Here is a 17,623-nt window from a genome sequence, read left to right on the forward strand (position 1 = left end):
CTGACTGGAATCTAAAAATCTGAAATAGAAAATGAATACTAAGGGCAATTCCTATGGCAATGGTCAGATGCAAAATTTTGTTGAGCCAGGTGGATGGCCAAACTGGTTTTTCCAGTATGGTAAAGCACTGGGCGTTAGATAACTAAGCGCGTGACCGAGGGAAAAACGCTGGAGTCTGCAAGAAAAGCGCCGGCGGCCTGATCGAAGCTTCGACGCGGCGTCCTAACATATGACGCTGCCGTTTGTAGCAAAAACGCCAACGTTTTTTTTTTTAAATTCAAAATTCACTTTTTACCTCTATAAATTACCATCGAATTCAAACAATTCACTCACACCAAAATTCACTTCTCTTGAATTTTCTCTTCTAAAATCCATTTCTCAATGGCTGAAAAGGCGATCACACTTTTTTGTGATGCAAAACTTGAAGCTGATGTTTCTAAGATTTGTGAGAGTTTTAAAAAGATTGAAAATTCTTAGAGGGAAGTGCAAGTTTTTGAAGTTGCTCCAAGAAAATGTTCCGCTAAAAGGCAAAGAAGAGCTCCAGTTTTGAAAGTTAACAACAAAAAATTCAAAAACAAAGGTGAAACTGTCAAAGAGCGCGTTGAATGGAAAATATGTTAAATGAAAATAAACATAAGGCCAAAACTTGTACTTGATTTTTATTGAAGTTTTTATTATTGTCTAATAAGTTTATACCTTGTAAAAGAATTGGCAGTAATATCAATGAATGAAAATGTTTATATTTTAAAATAGATTTCCACTTCAGATTAAGTGAAATTTATTACAATTTATTAAACTTGCAAATAACATCAAACTACATTTTAATAAACCACAACAAAAACATCAAACTACATCAAATCCAGCGACATTCTCTCCGTAAAGTTCATAGCATTCAAAATGCCTAAACTCTCTCCCGCTTTCTTCGGTAAACTTGGTCTGAGCGATGGTTTCCAATTCTTCGTTGGATAATCCAGAATTGCTACGATGAACCATCCACAATACTTCCATATAATGTTTGACTTCATTAGTGATGAATGTAATTCTTAGTTCTAGGCTCTTACTGTTTCTTATGGCTTCGTTCCGCGATGCTACAAAATATCCCAATACTCTTTCCTAGAAATTGTCATTGTTCATTGGTCTCACCATACGATGTAACCAACATCGAACAAGAGCAACATCTTCTTCCATTGTAAATTCCGGAAGTGACATTCGAGTGCAGTAACGATGTGCTTGAGATGTACCATGTTTTAAAATTCTGAAACACGCTTCGTAACGAAAAGGCTTACTGTGAGCTTCCTCCCAATTATCAAGAGTTGTTTTGATCACTTCATCTTCAGTTACACCACTGAACTTTTCTCGATCAATTTCTATTACCAGAGCAAGAAATGGCTGGACTGCAAGCCTAATAGAATGAAACTGAGCACGCAATCGACGAGCATCTCGGTTTTCTGGGTTTCCCGTCAATGAGATGAACATTGAAAAACGTTCTCCCAAAAATAACGGTCATGAGAAATAACAACACCAGTGATTACCCTATGGAAGAAATATGCTTTGCATAGAGTTATATCCTCTTCTTGAGTATACTTGGGACCACGATTTCTAACAGACATTTCTGCAAAGGAGGAGAGATGTAGGAAAAAAGAAGAAGAAAAAGATGTGATTTTTGAGATAGGAGGAATGAAATTTATAGGTTGAGAAAGAGAAGTTTGCCGTTGGAAATGGAAATTTAGCGGTTGGCGTTCAAAGTAAAATCGCCCGCGACTTTCCTTTGAACGCCCATTCAAATTACCAACGCCTATTTTCTATTATAAATACATCACTAGGTTTTATTATAAACCAAACCAACCGATTTCTTTCTCATCATCCACCATGTTTTCTAAAGGCAAAGCAAAGCGAATATTATATGTCGAAGCAAAAGAGGTTTTCCCATTATGTTTCATGGATAACCACAGTCTTATGCAACGTCCTTGGATGTATTCATAGTGTCCGCGGGAAGGTTGTTCACGCATCAGAATGGTGATTGAATCACAACTGGAAAAGCTCAGGTATTTGCAATGTCAAGATTCCAATTGTCTAGAGGAACCACATATGCTAGATGATGCTATGAAGATTAAAAAAGAAGAAGAAGAAAAGATTGCAACACTCTGTAAAAACTGCAAACTTAAAGCCAAATTGAAGAAGGAGTTATTACACTGTAAGCATTGTAGATATGGAGATCACGAATACAAACACTGTCCACAGAGAATCAGTTCATGCTCAAAGCCCGGTTGCAGGACTTTTATGCATTTAAGGACTTCTTCTGAAGAAGACACATATGGAAGGCATTTCTGGGAATGTCCCAGGTGTTTTTTGGTGGAGTGGGATGATTGGAGTTGTAGGACAAATCGATTCACTATGGTATTATATTATTACGATTATCTTCACATTTGCACGTCAAGAATTTAAATTTATCCTGGATTAAAAATTGCACCATCAATATTAACATCATAAATAAAAACGTACTGCATTGAACAACCACATCATACATGAAAATAAAAGAAGTACATTAGATTAAAACAACTACTACATAGGCGTCCTAATTCTCGGTGGGTGGTAGAATTCCTAGAGTAGGGGATCGTATCTGTTGAGCACCCTAAGAATGTTGAAACAAGCATGGAAGTCGAAAGGACGACCTCTGTGAGATACTGGCCACATCGCTAGAGTTCTGGGTTCCACTTCATGTTCGGCTTCACTGTTGAGCTTATTTTTGTGATTCTCCATTAGTAAAGCCATGAACTCCAATACATGGCTAATAATTGAACTAAAACGATGCGACAATCCGTGAGAATCACGTCCATAAATGTTCCCTATCTCAGTGGTGAACATTCTGAAACTTTCTCCCAGAAAGTCAACGTCGATACGGCTACATTACGAAAGACAACATCTTGTGTGTGAAAAACGAAGGCTCTACAAATAGCTAAATCTTCTTGTTGAGCGAATCTAACAGAACGAACTCTGGGAGGCATTTTTGTAGATGCTTTGAGAGTGAAGAATGTGTGAATTTGGAGTTGAAATGAGGAGTATTTATAGAGTTCAAAAAATTGTAGCCGTTGGATCAGAAGAGTTTTCAGCCGTTCAGATGGAGCAGTTGGCGTTTTTGGGTCTGACACTGGCGTTTTTAATAAGGACGCGGGCGCTATACCTGATTAGGCGCGTTCAACATTCAAACGCTGGCGTTTTCTTTTCTTACGCCAGCGTTGGTATGAATGACGCCCGTCATTCCCACAGACGACGCTGGTTGTTCCGACTCGATGTTCAAACCAACAAATCTGATGATCTGAACATCCATTTTTCAAATTTGTTCATTCCATAGTGGGAACAAAATGAACAAACTCCAGGTTTGTTCATTCCATAGGAATCGCTCTAATAGTAAAATGCTGCGAGGACCAACCGAAGTGTGGCATCTTAATCATTCCAAGAAGATGAGACGTGTATCAGACAACAGTTACTCAAAACAGAATACTTCTCACAATTGCATTATCCTTCCGCAATCATGCAAGATTTGAAACCTTTTGGAAGTCTCCGTGTCACGGTCGTAACAAAATACACTATCTTGAATTGTCGGGTTTTATGAGGAATATATTTGTACCGGTAATAGATTCAATTGAAAGATGCGTACCAGCAGTCCAGGCACAAGGCAATGAGATATTCTCTTCATCCCAGTCGATCTGTTCTACCATCCAATCAGGAGCCCGATCATACTCATACAACGCCATTCCTGCTAAGGCATGTGTATATAGTATACAACAGCTCCATGATCCCATTTACGTTTCAATATACCAATACGTCCATCAAATTCCATTAACTGCAAAGTAGGTTGTGGAGCTCCTTTCCTATCAGCAAAAGAACTGATAGACGCATACGTGAAGTCTTCACCGTGGACAACAAATTCTGCTAATATCCGGTACATCCAATATATAGAACCGTTTACATAAACAGGAGGATACACTGACCAAAACCTTGGTCCATATTTAGAAATGGCAGGTGGAATTACATGGTCACTGAGTCTTCTCCAACCCAGATTAATAGTCAACACCTCAACCACGAGTGCAACATCATCTTGTTCAGCAACTTCCATGCCAGATTCTTTATTATACGTAGTTGATACACAAATGACTTTATGTTCATTCCTTTTTGGATCAAATCCAAATGCAATGCATTCAACTTCACGATAAATATCCCATTCAGACAATTCAGACCTTTCCAAAGCCACGGTAATTTGAATCCACGGTGAGGTTTCTCCAGTACTAGGATTGTATATAACAAATGCATCCTTATCCCAGGTAGTAACACATACCAAACCATTCACAGTTTGTCTAGGAAACCCATAAAGAGCCCCACGAGGTAATGCTAATTGTTTCCTAGTTAGTAACCCTAAACTTAATGAAGGAATGGAGAATTCGAGGTTACCTACTGCTCCATGGATACCAATAGTATGATCAGACCTCATACATAATAGTTTCCTCCTTTGAAATCCTGAAAGATACAATTAATAATTCAAGTAAGTCCATTGAAATCCTTCAAGGTATCTCTGATGCTCCTGACCTTGAAACTCATGGGACGACAACTTATGCAAACTGGTTATCAAAATTTTCAAAAATCTCTTTAATGATCTCTTCCTTCCTGGAACGCTGCTCCTGGATCTGATTCAAGCAATTCGCACGAGAAAAATATGTCCCATCTTCCCGTCTGTTCGTCTCACTTCCCCTTCCATAGTAAGAACGATACAATTGTACTCTTTCCAGAAAACGAACATTACTAGGAGGAGAAATCTTCTTCAAAACGAATCTCATCGCCATTACTGCTCTCCCTCTCTTTCTCTCGTGAGGCGGCGCAAGTTGTTCCTTCGCTAGACTATGCAGCCCTAGGGACAGTCTGGGCCGTGTCAATATAACCCGGCCCTAGTAAAATTGGCTAAATGTGCACTACATTATGATTGGGCTAATTAAATTTTTGTGTGTTTGTTTTGAAAATCACATCTGGTCATCCGTTACGTTAGCAGGAGTGAAGATGGATCGACGAACCCGTCAACTCGACCCAATGCCCATATGCGGAAAGAATTCGAATTCTTTATCAAAGATCATTTTTAGGGTCTCTATTATTGAGATGTTTGTCAAACAGAAGAAGGTGTATAAATATTAAGGAAAACGATAAACTCACTGTGGAAAACCCATCGTGAATTCATTAAATGACACAAAAAAAACTAGATCCCTGTAAATTTCTGGGTGGTGGGTCCCAGGGGTTTCTCTCACTCGATGATTTCTCGGTGAAAAAATCACGGTGAATGTAGCATGACCGAAATACTAAAGGCAACATCCAAAGTGATGCTTGTAAGCATAGCGGAGCAAGATTACTGGCTCATAAAACCAAAGTGCAAGGGCACTACAAAAACAAGTGCTATTAGTGAGGTTTTTTTTTATGGGCGTCAAAAATGGTGACTATTTGTGAGGATTGTTTGACCAACCGCAGGAAATAGTAGGATGAGTCAAATGAGCAGTTTTATATTATCGGTTTCGTGCTTCCGACAGACTAGATGATTTCCCCTTAGATATTTTACTAATTTTTTGTTTTTGACCTTTTTTCCTTTTTTTCAGCCTTATCTTCTCAAAACTGAAACAGATCTGGTTTTTCATCCTTACCATTTTTTCCTCCGCCTCTTCTCTGCTACCATTTCTTCTCCGCCATAACTGATAGGTTTGCATCTTCTCTGCTACCAGGAGTCTGATAAAGATCATGATTATGATATTTAGAGAAATGGAATGGAATCGGGGATAGTTGATGGTCACGGTGTCGATCCGTGTGTTGATTCAAACTCAACAGAAAGGTAAGTTGAATTTAGGTTTTCTTTAAATATTGTGTGAAATCGATTTATAGAGTGATCAATTAGTGATGGGTTTGCTTTTAATTTAATTTTTTTTGATGATGTATAGAGTTTGATTTCAGTTTCTATAATGAATCAGTTTAATTTCAGTTTCTGTAATGAATCAATTGGGAATTAGGGTTCATCCCAAATTAGTTGTAGTTGTGGCTAGGGATGTGTTGCATGACAGGGATGGAGTTGATGATGTTGTTGAGCCATGAATTGTTTGAAGTAAAGATGTATGTTTAGGTGTTGACTCCGGGTACCATTTTCATTGAAACCCTTGAATTATTTCTTTTTATTTATTAGTATAACTGATTCAATTTCTTATTTTCTTGAATGTTTGATTTTGATTCCGGGAGTCTGATATTTACGAGAAGACAAGGAAGTAGTCTAGTATACCTGGGTATAAAGTGTTCGTTCATATGCCTCAATGGTGTTGGAAGAGAGCTCGTAAGAGGAAGAAACGTTAGTGTTTATACAAGTCAATCTATGGAAATCTGATCTTTTGCTTTGAAGGATAATTAAGATTTAGGACCACCAAGGTTAGTACTCAAGTGAAATTAGATTGTGTTCTACTTGAAGTTGAAATTATAGGGATTTAATGAGAAACCCAAATGGTTAAATATGAAATGAGTCGTTAGTAAAGACCACATTAATTTAAAAATTTATCGCATGATGATATGAGTGTTTTTTAGGCTGAAGGCTTAGTGCAAATTTATGAAATCTTTGAATTGATTCATTTACTATAATCGTTCTTTGTAGATAGGTGGTCTCCGGAACCTATATGTCTAAAACCCCCTACTGGTAGTATATGGATGATATCCATCTATAAATATGTATAAACTGGGAAGAGAATAGAAATTTTGAAAATGTGCTGACATGGTATTGGTGGTAGCTCTTTTGTTAATAATCCATAAGCTTGTTTATGTGTAGCTAGTTGTTCCTTCCAAATGCTTAAAAACACTGACTACTTTCTGCTCGTAACATTTATGAATTCACACTTATGAACTGCATTTATATTACACCATTTTTGATTATTTGAGAAAAATCATCGAAATGGGTGTTAATGTTTTAGAAATGAAAGCTAGAGTTATCTGCTTTTGTACTAATAGTTCTGGTTGTAAATCAATGAAAAACATTTGGGAATTGTGTTGGTTATTGAGGATGGGACCATTGGGGTATCAAGTGCTTTGGTTAAATACTTGACAGTCTCTATCAATTCTCATTTTGAGTTTAGAATGCACCTACAGTTAAGATGGTAGATGAATGGATTTTGGTTGCTTGTTAAAAAGTGAAGATCTGGACCAATTTTTTACTGTTAAACGAGTAGTATATAAAAGTAAGATTTTGATTCCCTTTTATGCTTTACCATACATGAGTAGATTTGAAATTTCCTAATGTCTTGGCATTTCTGTTGAATCTTATATGTAATAACGTACATGCATGTTTAGTATATATGGTTTATATCATCCATAAGAAATCACGATAGATATTAAATTAAGAACGTTAGTGGTAGAAATGAGGATGTGTAATTAATGAGCCAGCTGATGTAGCTTAGCTGTATGGGTGATATAGCCTTATGTCTAGAGTGTATAATTAAGTTGGTTGCAAACTGTTTGTTAATTCACTATCATTTTAACTCAACTTGTTGACACACTTCTCACTATCATTTTTTTGATTATTGAACGTTACTAATAGATTGGTAGCATCTGTTTTGTTTGCACCGTCACTGCTCTTCTGGTGCTGTTCACAGCAATGTTCTCTAGACCATTTTGAGCAGCAAAACGGAGCAAATTCACCCATTGTAGTGAACGTTTTTGTTCTTGCAGTTGTTCGCTTGCTAGACTAACCAAGCCCATTTGAGATGAGATTTTATAGTGAGAGTGGAAATGTAAAGAAGACGATATGGTCTATGATTGCAACTGCAAGACCATTTTTTTGATCATATGTACCGGTCCGCTACATATGATCTCTCGTAGTTATTGTGTATGATTGCACCTGCATTAGTTCCTTGCTGTTGATATGTTAAGCTCAGTATTTCGAAATATGCTGCTTAATTCTACCTTAATATGCTTGCAATTGCATTGGAACTCAATGTTTTTATTTGAAATGTCTAGTTCAGTATTTCTAAATGTATTTGAGTCACAATTTAATAATCGAGTTGTTCAACAATTTCTTTGTCTCTGCCTTTGTCTAGTTATGGTACAATTAGACTTGTATGTTCTGCATCAGTAAGGTACCAAATATTCAAACTCATTATCTTATTTGTCATACAGGTAACGACATCGAAGTATATTTGAGACCGTTAATAGATGAGCTCAAGGAGTTATGGGAGGCAGGGTTAGATACATATGACTCCTCAAGAAATGAAATGTTCGATCTGCCTGCGGGATTACTATGAACTATAAGTTATTCTCCTGGACTTGCAATGCTCTCAAGATGGAGTAATTAAGGGAAATTGGCATGTTCAACGTGTCTTGTTGAAACTTGGCACCAGTGGTTTAATGAACTATAGGAGACTGTTAAGGTGAACTCTCTAGGTGTTTCTGTTGCCCAGATTTCGTACTTGCATATTTGGAAGTTTTAATGGAAAACTTTGTTATGAATGCAAGTTTATATAATCAAATTTGTTTTTTACTTTATATGAAATGGTGTAAGTTTGTTCTGAAATTTTTTGCCGGAAAAAAAATTGCCGGATCAAAAATCCCGCCTGGAAAAGGTCTGCCGGCGGTGGTGGTATAATTGGCGACGGGAGAAGAGCGCCACAAATACTAATTAGTGACGGTTGACCGAAAGTCACAAATGATCTCAAACCGCCACCAAAAACATTTACCCCAGCAGTAACGACGGATTGTCTCGCGTCACAAATGTATTTTTGTGACGGCGTTTTTAGCTGTTTGTGAAAGTTTTGTTATTTGTGACGGTTTGAGAACCGTCACTAAACGCCTTCTATTTTGTAGTCGATATTTTTGGCCTCATATGCATGAGGATGCAAACACATGTTACTACAAGATGCGAAGAATATTGAATGCTCGGAAGAAGAATCCATGCACCTGCAACTAAATTCAGTGTTAAGTGTGTGGCCCTTCGCAATGTGGTGGCTGATATCGTGGGACCTATCGTGAACGGTTTAAAACAACGAAGATATATTATGGTGGCAACAAATTATTTCACTAAATGGATTAAGTCAAAGGATTTATAGCACAATAGAGATACTGATGTCTTTTCTTTAATCTTCGAACACATTATACGCAAATTTGACATCCCTGTCCAACTTGTGTCTGACAATGAAAAACAGTTTAAATGTGAAAACATTGCGATGTTGTTCAATGCATTCAGGATCCAATCTGGAAAATCAACTCAACTTTATCCTAGGAGTAATGGAAAAGCAGAAGCGACGATGTCAGCAAACCATCTTTTAACAGATGTCAGCAAGAGAAACTTCCTTGCGTTTAGGCACACCATCTTTGTAGCAGATGTCAGCATTAACTGACATCCCAAACAAAATCATGTCGAAACTTAGTTCCAACATCTTTAGTACAATGAAGCGTATGATCCCCAAAGATGTCCATAGGTCTGCTACATCTTGAGCATAAACTATTCTCAACAAATAATGGGATACCGAGTCGATAGAAAAGCCCAACTCTGAAGTGTCTTGGTCCTACGCATTGATTAAGGACACTAATAGGTACGGTTAGTAAATAATTTTGTGCATGCTTGACACGGTTACACAATCATAAAATAGAGTCTCTTGCAAACATATAAAATTGGTCCGGGATTTTCTTCTTAACTGCATCAAAATAACTGACTGCCAGACAGTGCATGGAAGGCGGTGCAGTATCATCGACACAGTAAGTAGAAGGTAGTCCACATACCTGAATAAAATTCTGAAGAGACAACTGATAGGCAGAGCCTTTATCTGTTGAGAATAAATTACCAAGGATCACCTTTTGCACCGGAGCAGTCTGGCTCTGAGAAGCGAGATAACAATAGATACGGGTATCAGCAATGGCATAAATATCAGGTCCACCATCTTTGATAGGCAAGGTAGCTAATCTCTGCTGTAAAGGACAAAAATCCGCGCCATCACCAGTGATTAGAAGTCTCAAATACTTAAGCAAATGTCTATCGAAAAGATCAGCGGATGGTTGCAGAGATACAGGATTGGTAGTACACATAGCAAAATATATTCTAGACACACCAGTGCAGTTGCAAAGTAATAGCATCTCACTTTGAGGATCCTTGAGTTTTTTGATTGGAGTCATTCGTTGAACAGTCTTGTGCACCCTGCTCAACATCATATCACTAATAAAGTCCAAATCCAAACTCACAGGTCCACCCAAAAGTTTGACACTATTAGAAGGTCTACCAATATCTGGAGGAAAAACACCATCAATTGTGCTTCTGGGATCAAAAAAAGGTCAAAAGACTTCCGTTGTCTATATATTAAGGTGTAAACCCTTGCTTGGTCCTTCAGTTTCTATTATACTCAAGGCCTTAGCTACCTCCAATGTATCACCAACAATTATACCATCATCAAGGTACCAGGCGTGCAAATCAAGATTGCAGCGAGAAGCAATAATCTTCACCAGGGGGTAACGTGTCAACGCACCGGCCACCTTGATGGACACCAAGTGTAGAAGACAAGGTATATTGTTCATATTAGTGTTTAGCAGGTCGTGAATAACAAAACTCTACCCAGCAAGAAATTCCCGGACAACGAAGACGCACCACCTTGATGAACTGAGATCTGCTCACCATGTTAAAAACATTAGAAAAGTCAATGTGCAACTTTGACATTTTGTCTGAGTGACCTTTCAACTCCAGTAAGCGATTTACAGCATGTAAAATGCTTGCACCCCCATCAGGCACTCCAACCCCGAATTGGTAGTCACCCAAATAATAAGCCATGTCCTTAAAAAATTATTTAATTTATTATATTTTTTTATGTTTTCTTAAATTAATTTATTTTTTAAAAATAGTTAAAAAAATATTTTAAAAAGTTAAATTTATTTTTTTCCACTAAAAAGTTTTAATTTATAATTTTTTTTCTAGTTTTACTTTTTTTTTTAAATTTAAAAATAAATAGGCAATAAAAAAGATAACTAAAAAAAGTTTAAATGACAAGATAAATAATAGATAAGTAAATTAATAACTTCATTGAGGGTAACTACGTGATTTATCTAGTGAAAACTACAGACACACCCATTTTGCAAAAGTTTTCCACTGTCAAACCCACCATCCCAAAAGTTCACGGGCGCACCCATTTTCTTTCACAAAATTTCCCTTAAGCCCAGAATTCATAAAATTATGTTTTGGTCTTTGTTTTAACCGAACTACTTCTCAATTCTTCTTCTTCCTCTCAACTGTAATGAAATATCGAAAGAATTCGCAAGCGTATTATTGAAGACTGCTCAAAATCGGAGAGATCAGATGGAAATCTTCATCAGTGATAGTGTAATTAGGGCTTAACGAGGAGAGATTTGAAATTGGTAAGGTTTCTTATCTAGATCTCTTGATAAAAAAAGGAAGTTTTCGATTTGATGGATGGAATTGGGGTTGAGGTTTATATATGATTTCCGCCTCAAAACAAAGTTACATCAACGATCCCTTAAAGGATTAATTCCCTTCTCTTTCCTTGATTTTGCTTTTGAAGTGTTCAGATCTAGTGATTTGGAAGACAAATTTTAGAGAATTTTATTTTCATGATTGATTTATTTTGTTTATCGATGATAATGAAGGGGAAAACTAGGTAAAATTATGAAACCCATGTCTAATTCTTTTACTTACATTGAATGATTGATTTTATTGAATTAAAAAATTGAATGAATTGGTTGTAATGGCTAATTGGTCTTTTTTTAGTTGTAAATTAATGGTGTCATTTCAGTTTGTGGAAGTGAAAATTTCATGAAACCCCTGCAAAATTTTACCTTTCCCCGATCTAGATTATCAATAAAGGTTGTTGGTCTTATTGTATGAATCAATTACTCACATTTTTGATTCTTTTGTTGAATGAAATGGTCCCAAACTCGTAGATGTCTTTTTGTTTAGTGAAGATATCAGTTTGCAAAAAATTTATGAAACCCTTACACAATTTTGTTTGTTTTTGTTGTCGTAGGAGTTTGATTAATATCGACTTAGGCACATTTTTAATCTTAGGCAGATGCCTTAAAAGCTTTCCATGAGTCTAAGATATGTATGAGTACTTGGTGGTTTTCTGTTAGCAACAGTAGTTAGTAATTGATATTATGTTCATGTGCTTGTGTTTTGATTTGAGTCTGTATTTGCATGATTGGGTAATTGCCCTTTGTGTTTATGAAATGTATGGTTAGAGTAGTAAATGAATTTAGTGTACACTTGTTCATATGCTTGTGGTTTAACATGTTCTTATTATGCACAGTTGTTGGGTAGTGATTTCGGTACCACATCTTGTGAGATCTTGTTACATTTCGGTATGTATTTTATTAGAATTTTCTTAGAATTCCTTGGTAGTGATTTCAATGGAGAGCTTCTATTATCGGTATAAGGCAGGGAAGTGGTTGTTGTAGTCGGAAGGAGTGGCCTGAATTGTTGTACGTGTGTGAAAGAGATGGTGTGAACTGGAGTTCGATCATTGGTTGTGCAACAAAAGAAGAAATTGCAGCTGGTGGTATTTGCTGCTGCCTCAGTCCATAATGGAAGGACACACAGCAACATGTTGCTGAAGATGTTGTTGTTGGCTCGAGTACTATGTACAGGGAAGACGACTTACAGCTGCTGTCATTGTAGTATGGTTGTTCTCACTAGAGTAAACTGGTGATTGTTATGCATCCGAAACACGGATTACTGTTGTGCAATACATGGAAAGAAAATCACATAATATGTTATGCATTTATAAAAATAGCTATATAATTCGTGAAAATGGATGCATAACCTGTTATGCATCTACACAATTTGTTGCATAACTTGTTATGCAGGTTTAATTGCAGATGATGGTGTAAATACATGAAAGAAGATGATGGTGTAGATACATGATTTTGATCAAGAGCCCCCGAATAACTGAAAGATAATGGTTTGCGTGGGAGTTAATGAAACATGAAAGAAGATGATGGTGTAAATACATGATTTTGACCAAGAGCCCCTGAATAACTGAAAGATAATGGTTTGCGTGGGAGTTAATGAAACATGAAAGAAGATGATGATGTGGTTATGACTGCATAACATGTCATTCAGTCGAGAAACTGTCTGCATAACATGTTATGTGATAGACGCATTTATGTGTCTAATATAGCACAATTGTATATTTTGTTAGTACCCATTTTTGTACTTATTATGGTATTTTGTTTATTTGTAGGTGTTTTTGGAAAAAAATAAGGTTTTGCGGCGAAAGTGACTAAAAATGTGGCATTTGGACCTCTGTAGACAGTGAACCGGAGGAACCCTGAAAAAAAATGCGGAAAAAGTCCCAGAAAAATTACTAAAGGCACCCAAGTTTTGGATGTTTCCACCCCAATAATTTTATTTCAGCCCCAATTGCTATTGGCCCCCCATCAGAGGATAGGGGCAACCATCTTCAAAATTCAAATCATGCAAATTGGCGGGAAAAATTGCACACAGCGAACAGATTTTTGACTTGAATTCTTGAGCTGTTTTAACGAGATTCAATTGCTGGAAACGATTGGGTTAGTCTTGAATGGAGTTAACAGGCATGGTACGTCTGTTTTGATCGATGAACTTGGGCTAGAATAGCCGGACTGCGCTAAACAGAGAGACGGGAATATGGGTTCTGTTTTGGCAGTTACGTATGATAAAAGGAAAGATATGGGAGAAGATAACATTAGGTTTTGGTAGATATTCTCTCAGGATACTACACGACCATGTTGGGATAGTGTCGACATCTACAGACGCGTGCAAGGGAAGAAAATCGAAATAAAATACTCGAGAATATTTTCTTTCACTGCCGAGTGATGACAGGATTTTTGGAGTTATTGCGCATGATTTTTGACTCGAGAAACTGTCTGCATAACATGTTATGCATTCGTGAAAATGGATGCATAACTTGTTATGCATCTACAAAAATTGTTGCATAACTTGTTATGCAGTCCAGAAAACCTGCATAACCTGTTATGCGTCCGAAAATATGACTACATAATGCATTATGCATCGAGAAAATAGATGCATAACCTGGTATGCATCCGTAAATATGGATGCATACTGCATTATGCATCAATTTTTTATATGTACGGCTAAAATCAACCAAAACAATGGTTACATAACTTGTTATAGATGTATAAATTTGTTATGCAGATACATAACTTGTTATGCAGTCGAAAAAATGGTTGCATAATTCGTTATGCGTCTGCAGAATGTGTTATGCATCGTTTTTGGTGACTACATAATGGTTAATTATCAAGTTTTCAAAAAATTTCCCTAAAATGAGGATCACCTCCGATTTTTTCGTTAAAAACAAAAATTTAATATTCTTGTTTGTACTCGTTGCGTAGCTCTTTTAAAAAGATTTCCAACGATATAAAATTTTCTAAGGCGCGGATTTTTAGATATGTTATGTCCAAGTTGCGCTGCCAATTATACCCCTGAAAAAGATAGTATGCATAACGAGTTATGCCTGAAAAGATAGTATGCATAACCAGTTATGTATTGATTCATATAATAATTTCATATAATTATGGGTGTCACGCTACAAAATTAATTGTGGGCCTGAGAACGAGAATATTATTTTTTTTGGGTCTCCCCCTAAGTTCCCCATTTATCTATCCTTGAATACCCCTTATCCCCATACCTAGTTAGGGTAATCATTTTGTATTCCTACAATTTTCTTGTATGACATGGTTCCATATAAGACGTACCAGTCTATCGTTTTTGAAAGAAGACAGAGAACCCAGCCATGCCCGAAGTCAAGCCCAAGTGGGACTTTACAGATAAGTATAGGCATCCTCCTTCATCTACGTAATCAAGTCAGGCTCCAAAAGAGTGCATTTTCTTTGCATTCGGATTACCAACAGAAAGACACTAATTCTGAATAAAAATTTCCTAATATTTTCAAGAAATACCTGGTAAATGACAGGATTAAAAATAAAAGGCAAACTGGAAAAGAAAGGCATGACTAAGAATAAAGGATTGCAAATGAGATACTATTAATAATGTTGTACAACCATTAAGGATGTGGAATCTTAAACACAAGTACATGAGACTGTAGCACACAACAGTTACCAGGTCAATGTTGAACCAACTTATTTTTTCTGCTGGTTCACCGGTCCAACTGGCTGGTTCGGTCTTATACTCTACTCAAAATTCAAACCAGAACACTACTCACAGTTGCATTACCCTTTCACAATCATGCAAGATTGGAAACCTTATAGACTTCTTTGTGCTACGGTCGTAACAAAATAAACTATCTGATCGTTCAGGTTGTATGAAAATTAAATTTGTACCTGTAAGAGCTTCATTGAAAGATGCATACCAGCAGTCCAGGCACAAGGTAATGAGATATTCTCTTCACCCCAGTCGATCCGTTCTCCTACCCAATTATCATGAAAATAATCCTTATAATCCTCATCAATTTCCTCCATTCCTAATTTGGTATGTATATATTCAGAGGCTTCATAATCCGATATACGCTTCACTACAGCAACACGTCCATCAAAGTCCATTAACTGAAATGTAGGCAGTGGAGCTCCTGCTCCTTCCTTACTAAAAGAAAAACTACCGTCTGCATTTATGATAATCGGTATTATAGCGGTTCTGTAATATATGAACTCTTCACTTTGAACAACAAATTCTGCTAACATATCTCTTGTTCCTTCATAACCGAACAACCAATATATAGAACCATTTACATAAACCGGGTCCACCAACTGAAACCTAAGTCCATCAAAAGAAACGGCACAAGGAGTTGCATCATCACAGAGTCTTCTCCATATACCTTCGCCATCACCCGTCCATATGTTTCTGTCAATACTCATGACTTCAACAACTAGTGCATCGGGTGCTTCTGCTTCAGCAACTGTGATACCAGATGTTTTCTTTAATGTAGTCGATATAAAAACGACTTTTTGTTCATTTTTTGTTGGATCATATCCAAATTCAATACATTCAACTTCACGCCTTCTTTCTTGTTCTTGTTTTCTCCCTTCTAAAGCCACAGTGGTTTTAATCCAAGGTGATTTTTCTCCAGTTCTAGGATTATATATAACAAATTCTTCCTTATCCCAGCTAGTAATACATATCAAACCATTCGCAGTTTGTCTAGGTAATCTATAAGGACCAGTTTCATGCAATACTGATAATTACTTTGTAACCCTAAATTAAGTGAAGGAGTGCTGAATTCGATAATACCTCCTCCTACGCCTCCAACACTTCGACGGAGATTAAAATGATCAGATTTCATGCATACTACTAATTCTCGAGTTTGAAATCCCTTAAGACGTAAAAAACAAATCAAGTACATCCATTGAAATCCTTTTAGGAATCTCTGCTGCTCCTCTTTTGTAAATTCCTTTGAGAACATCGTTTTCATACAAAGATCGTGCATATTGAAAATCTCTTCAATCTCTTCTTTATTTTCCAAACTTCTCCAGGATCGATTCCCTCGAATTTTCAATCTTTCTTGAATCAGAAAGTACCTCTTTGTAATCAAGTCTGCCCGAACACAATCTTCCTAAGTAATGAGGAATTAATTGTTTTCCTTCTAGAAAACCAATACTACTAGGACATATCTTCCTCATAACTGCTCTCATCGCCATTCCTGCTCTCTCTCTCTCTTTGTCGTGAGACGCCGGCGCCTCCAAATTGTTCTTTCACTGAACTATACAGCCCTAGGCGAATTCGCTAAATGGGCCTTATACGATTAGGCTAAATGCTTAAGTATTATTTTTGGACGATTGGGCGAATTCGCCAAATGGGCCTTATTATTTCTTCTCAACCAAGTTTATTCTTTTTATCCTTACATTGTCTGTAGTAAACTTCCATGTGACCAGTATTTCAACACACCCAACTAGGACGTTTAAATTTAATAATGCTAGATATTCTGGTTTATGAAATGTACCTTTCTTTTGAGGACCATGTCTTGAGTGGCGATTGTTATTTTCTCCTTTTCCAATTTTGGAAGATATGTGTTCGGATATATGAGCTTGTTAGTCATGTCCCTTGTAGATGACACGTTCTTGTCTTTGGTGCATCATAATTCTTCCACTTGAATCTTCTTACCTAATTCAACCATGTTGATATTATCAGTTTCATGTCTCAATTTTCTCTTGTACTCCGACCAAGAAGATGGTAGTTTCTTTATTATAGCAGAAACTTGAAACATCTCATCAATAACCATACCTTCATCAACTATTTCGATTATGATTTGTTGAAGTTTAAGAAATTCATCAACAACAGGCTTATCATTCTTCATCTTGAAATCCATAAACTTTGCTACCAAAAATTTATTGCTTCTCGCAGTCTCAGCTTTGTACTTTGCTTCTAATCCAGTCCAGAAATCATAAGCACTGAACATTTCTTTAGCATTGTAAATCATACATCGCATCTCCCAAACAGTTCATGATATGATTTTTATTCGTATAATGAGCCCTAATGTAATACGCTTTATGAATATACCAGATATACCTTCAGGATTCACCAAATCATCAAAAGGAACCCTTACTGCGTCCAATTCATGATGGATAAGGAAAAAAAAAACATCTTGGATTGCCAGCACTTCCGTTAAACTTATGTGGT

The 17,623-nt window shown here is 36.7% G+C and overlaps 1 long non-coding RNA gene across 1 annotated transcript; it reads left to right on the forward strand.

Annotated features, from left to right (window-relative positions):
* Positions 1-5,648: 5,648 nt before the first annotated feature.
* LOC113344941 lies at positions 5,649-8,572 on the forward strand. Its single transcript, XR_003357950.1, has 2 exons — positions 5,649-5,863; positions 8,179-8,572. It is a non-coding gene; the product is annotated as an uncharacterized LOC113344941 (long non-coding RNA).
* Positions 8,573-17,623: the final 9,051 nt, after the last annotated feature.

The sequence above is a fragment of the Papaver somniferum genome, unplaced genomic scaffold, assembly GCF_003573695.1.
Source record: "Papaver somniferum cultivar HN1 unplaced genomic scaffold, ASM357369v1 unplaced-scaffold_80, whole genome shotgun sequence".
Lineage (NCBI taxonomy): Eukaryota > Viridiplantae > Streptophyta > Magnoliopsida > Ranunculales > Papaveraceae > Papaver > Papaver somniferum.